The following is a 5,919-nucleotide window of genomic DNA, read 5'->3' on the forward strand; positions in this document are numbered from 1 at the left end:
ATGAGGCACTGCTCATGTGCTATGGAGCAATTTCGTTCTGCAGTGTAGGTTGCTCATTGTTGCTGCCCGTCTTATGCCTGAAGGAACCCTTGAGAGTCTGCTTGACTCGGTCGAAGTCAGAATTGACGTAGCGTAGAGAATGGTCCGATGGGTTATACCTTGGGGGGCAAGGAAAACCCGCTTGAGCAAAGAACTCGTGAGCGCAGAGCGCCTCTCCAAAGTAGATGGTTTTGCCTCCCGAAAGCTGCTATGGGAGCTGTTGTATCCACAGCTTACAATAACCTTGTTAAAGAAGGATAGCTTCAAGTTTCTGCAGTTGTGTAGATCCATGGCTTGAGGGAAATGAGTGGGATTCTCGATACGTGAATAGGCCATAGAGACAATTCAGCAAATGCTTCTTGGCTCCTATGTTACGGGTCATGGAAGAAACGCTTTATGCAATGACGGAGATCTCTCAAAATAATCCTCCATAAAATTCAAACGAAACTCTCTCATGAAAAAGAACATTCAAGAACTCTCAACCTCTCACGAATATGGCGCCTCATTGGAAGGTACAACCATGCTCTAATACCATGACAAAGTGAGGGATCAAGGAGGATCGTAACCCCATGAGAGAGACATAAGGTAGACAACAATCAATCTAAGTATGATCACTACCACATAATTTATGTTTCTGATGGCAGTTGATGCCAAAAAGACCCCAATCCCCCACTCCTTCCACTACAGCCTGGCGTTTGAGGGAATCATTCCCCAATCTCATGGGATGGTTCGGCTTTCTGACCCCAACCTAGTCAATCCCATTGCCCCCCCATCAATGTCCTATCGTGAGAAAGGTAAAGATGGATCTTCACTAGCTGAGGTATGTGGGTGTTGTCATAGCACATCACAACTTCTCATCCAATTGGGGAGACACGTTGGATAGAATTAAGGCCTCCCTTTGATCTCTCAAGGTAGAGGAAGCTTCCCTCTTTGAAGTTAAGCCTCCTTGGGAAGACAAACCACCCCAAGAAAATAAGGCTTCAAGAACCAAGGCTGTGAAGGCTTTCTCCAAGGAAAAGGAATCTGCTTCAGAAGTCATAGAAGATGATGGAGAAGAAACCAATTTGCAACAAGTCCTAAAGCGTTTAAAGGCTTATACGGTACAGAATCATAAGATATTCCTAGAACAAGCCAAAAGGTCAGTTGAGCAAGGCAATCAATAGGGGTATGATGGGTCCACCAAGTTCAAGGAGGTGGACCTTGCTAAGGAAGATGAAGATCCTAAGCCAATCTAGCCGATGATTTGACCCCAAATAGGCCTTGCTTGCTTTATGAGTTTCAAGACTATTTTGACTATTATACCATCCCTATGATGGATGACATCAGGCCTGTGTAGCAACGATCCTATTCGATGAACTCAAAGTATGCGATGATTGTTCGAGAAGAGATACAACAAAAAATCGATGCAAGGTTCATTTATGAGATCGAGCCATACCGACAAAGTATCTCCCATTTTCATAGTGCTGAAAAATAATGGCAATGTCGGAGCATGTGGTGATCTCAAGAAATTAAATGTTGTGACTCGTAAGGATCATTACCCACCACTGCCCTTCATGGAGCACATCATGGAAAGAGTCACATGCAAAGAGACTTAAAAGTTCTTAGATTGGCCCTTAGGATGTAATCAGGTGTCCATAGCACCAAAAGATCATCATTAAACTGCATTTGCCATGGTCTATGCCTCAAAATTAATGCTCTTTAGACTTACTAATGCTCCCGCGACATTCCAAAGGTTGATGATAATGGCCTTCAAAGAATATCTTAGAGATTTTCTAGAGGTTTTTCTCGATGACTTCTGTGTCCATTCCCAAATGGTGGGAGGATCATCTCAAGTATTTGAGACTTGTATTCAAGAGCTGTCATCTCTATCGAATCTTGCTCAACCCATTGACGTGCTAGTTTTGGGTGAAACACAGGGTTATACTCAAACACATAGTGTCTAAAAATGGAATCTCCATGGACTTTAACAAGATCAAACTTATTCTAGAATTACCCCCACCCACGAATGCAAAAGGTGTACTACAATTCGTCGGGCATGCAAGTTATTACCACAGGTTTATTTACAATTACGTTGAGATTTCCTACCCCTTGTATAAATTATTGATTGTATCCATTGGACAAAAGAATGTCAAATATCCTACGAGACACTTAAGTTGGTCTTGGCTTATGCCCCGATTTTGCAAGCACCATGATTGGGACTTAATGTTTCATGTCCAAATTGATGCTTCTAAATTTGCAATAGGGTGTGTATTGGCACATCCAGGTGAGTTTAACTTGGACTATCCTTGATATATTTTGCTAGTTGCCAACTAAATGATGCCAAGATGAACTACGTTATAATGGAATGAGAAGGGCTTGCCATGGTGTATGCAGTTAAAACATTTAGGCATTACTTGCTAATAAAAAAATTGTCTTCTTCGTGGATCACCATGCTCTCCTTTACTTAGTCAACAAACCATGCATAACTATTGGTGCAAGCCAAAACACCTCTGCATAAAGCCAGTTGTCATGGTGAAACCTCCTTCCAAGGACGTTGATACTATGCTATCATCTTCATATAGGTTGAGAAAATATTTTGTTTACTTTGGGACTCCAAAAGCTCTCCAAAAGTCAAACCATGGCAAGTTTTTAATGTCGAGCAAAGTGTTTCCTTGAGCATCTTTATGCTTGTTGGTGGTTCTTTGATTGGATATGATCTCTGAAAGCTACAGCAATAACAAATCAAGTGATTGTTAAAGATAGTGTAAATTGCACTATCCACATAGGGGATAGGGGTAAACCCTAACCCTAACCCTAAAGGGTTCACATGTATATCTTCATGTTCATTGTTAATACACTTAGTGTACACGTCGAAATATCATGTGCACTCCTCTCTTTCTCCGTCTCTCACTTCTGCTATCATGGTATCAGAGCTGATGGTGCTCCCACTCCCTTCATGAATGTAAAGCTCTCCTTGCATGAGGCATCTTCCTTCGAGAGAGTTTTCCATTTGAGAGAGAGTCAAGAGAGGCAAGCCCTTGCTTCATCAAGGCACGCAAGCCCTTACTCCATCAAGGCACAAGCCCTCTCCTTGAGGCATCTCCATTCCTTTGCTAGCTCTCATTGTAGAGCCCCTTCTCCTCTCCGTTTTGAATAAAAAATCTCTCCATTCCGCTTCATGGAGGTCAAGTTATGCAATTCCAAAGCTCAGTAGGTTCCTTTGGGAGATGGAGTCCTCTGGAGGAGTTTTCTTCATTATGTTTGAGAGATTTCTGAAACTTGATTTTAGTGCTTGATTTTAGTGAGGATGATAGGTCGAGGGGAGAGTTCAACCTCCTCCAAAGCTCGAAGTGCTTAATCTTCTTTCAAGCTCGCCTCTCGTGGTAGTTTGTCGACTACTTGTTTTCTTGCAGTCCTTCTTGGCTAGCTAGCTGGAGATCTTATTAATGGCTGTGGGTAGCGGGCCCTGGAAATCTTCTACAACAAGCCGGGGTTCCCTCTACTACAAGCACCTCAGCTCTAACATAGGTGGCTAGCTATAATCACTAGCAACTGCAACGAACTACAAACAAAGCAAGGCCTACATCGACTTGTACAATAGTTGGCTGACTCAAGCACCTACAATCAACCACTGATCTATAATCCAGCCATTGAGCTCTCGAGAATCACATTCCAGCCACTGAGTTGTCGACATAGCCGATGGCTCATCTCCATAATGGCTCCAAGCCCTCCATCAATGACCTAGCCAGCCCACAAGCTCTACGCAAACCTTCGAATGAGAGGCAGCTCCCTCATCTCATGCAACAGCAGTTCCTAAACTTGCATGCACACCTCCAGATGACAAGGCTCCAGTCGTCAGTCCTCAGTGACAGCAAAGCCACTCCTCAGCAAATGCAACAACAACTAGCAACAAACTAGCCACCTCAAAGCTTCCATTCGACTCAACAGCATCTCCTTTGCTGAGAGCCAAGGCCGTCGTGCCTCCATCGCTCCTCAACGAGTTCCTTCAATCCGTGGTGTCTCTCGCCTACAACACAATGGACTCACAGATCTCGGCCATGTGGCATGGAGCTCTATTGGCTTGTGTGGTACCTCTATAGGTTGAACAAGGTAAGGTAGAATGTAAATGTAGGAAGGTCAAGGTCTGAGCACCAAGGCTCCATGCACATAGAAGACCACCCTACAAAGCCCATGGCTCCATGGGCAATAACCTCTAGCCCAAGCTTCACAAACGGCTCCTCCAAGAGAGTGTACTTCCTACAACCCCACGGCTCTGCAAGTCAGCTTCTCTGCCACCCAAGCTATGCATAGCTAAAGCCACAACAACTCGCTTCAGCAATGAACATTCCACAAATGACGGATAGAAAAGAAGAACGATCGTGGATGGAATTCCAATGATAGAATCTTTCTAGATTCCTTCACATTATCCATGGGTTGGTCTCCACACTGCCATGTGGCACTTATCTTATCCTCCCCTTTGTGTGACACTTTGCATATTGGGTCAAGCTGACCTAGGTAATGTTAACCATAGATAAGATGCTAGGTCTGGTCAAGTTGACCCTGATTAAGTGACTTAGCCAGGCTAACCATCCTTTTGGTTAGTTTCATGACACATGGCAGTGCCCAATCCTCCCACATCAGCATTTTGCCCAATCAACATGCACAGTCACACAGGTGCCATGTGAGTAGGCAGTGCCATGTCACTGGCCATCTCAGCCTACCACCTAAGCACACAATGCCTCATAGGCACACTTTGTATTCTACATGTGACACTTAGTGTCTAGTCATCATGTCATGTCACCATGTGCCTTCTAAGCATAGTGCCAATAGGCACACTGTATGTGACCACCAATTTGCCGCATCATCCTTTAAGACACCTCATCCTTTTGGACCCCCTCCTTGGATCAAAATTTGGCCATACTTTTAGGAGCCATAACTTTTGATCCAAAGGGAATTTGGAGGTGCTCCAAAAAGAAAAATTGATCGCCAACTCACACTCTATGCGATGAGCACCTTAGATCTACCATCTGACTTTTTTATAGGTCAGCATCATTAAAACATCTTCATCGAAACCACCTCCTGATCCTCTGTAGCGCACCTAGCACATAAAATGAACAAACTAAAACTCATTTTGCTGCATTTGATGCTTCAATGTGTAGGCTATAGACTAGCATAGCCATAGAGGAGATCTAACTCCACCAAGCCAAGTAAACCATTGCTACATTTCCCAATTAGTTCCCATTAGCATTAGTCCATGCGGTCCTATCATTGATGTACACATTCACACATTTGGCAGTTCATCACTCAATGTGACACTTGGCAGTGATCTCTCTCAGATTCAAGATGGTTGCATATTTCTTGCACACACACATGCCACCCATGTAAAGTCATGCATTGTTGACTATTTTTGGCATTGGTTCCTACACGCATACACATCAGCCTTGTAGAGCCTCTTGGCTATGCCCGACATGCAGTTGTCATCATTCTATGACAAGCTTGATCCTTGGCATTAGACATTCTCACATGACTTGGTTTTGATAGTTTAGTGTAATCCCTCCAGTGGCAGCTCTTTTACAGTGTTCTCATGGGGTAGTAGACACTCTTGCCGGTACATGGGTAAGCCTCTTGCATAGAGCACTAGACCACCTCCATCATGGAGTTACCTGCCGCATCACACAGTTGGTGATACACCAGTCATGACTCCATACAACATCCATGAGTGGAAAGAGAACCTACTTTGACCATTTATTACCACAGGGTATGTACCAGTGTATGTTGCCGACTTGAGCCTCATTGGCCTTGAGAGATTGGATGCAGATGCTTCAAAAGTTAGCATGGATCAACCCATAGTTTTTGATCATGCACATTCCTCGGTAAGCCCTTAGCATGAGGCACACTTCT

The sequence above is a fragment of the Dipteris shenzhenensis genome, chromosome 3 (genome assembly GCF_047967505.1).
Source record: "Dipteris shenzhenensis isolate YYH24624 ecotype China chromosome 3, Dip_SZ_1.0, whole genome shotgun sequence".
NCBI classification, from domain to species: Eukaryota; Viridiplantae; Streptophyta; class Polypodiopsida; order Gleicheniales; family Dipteridaceae; genus Dipteris; species Dipteris shenzhenensis.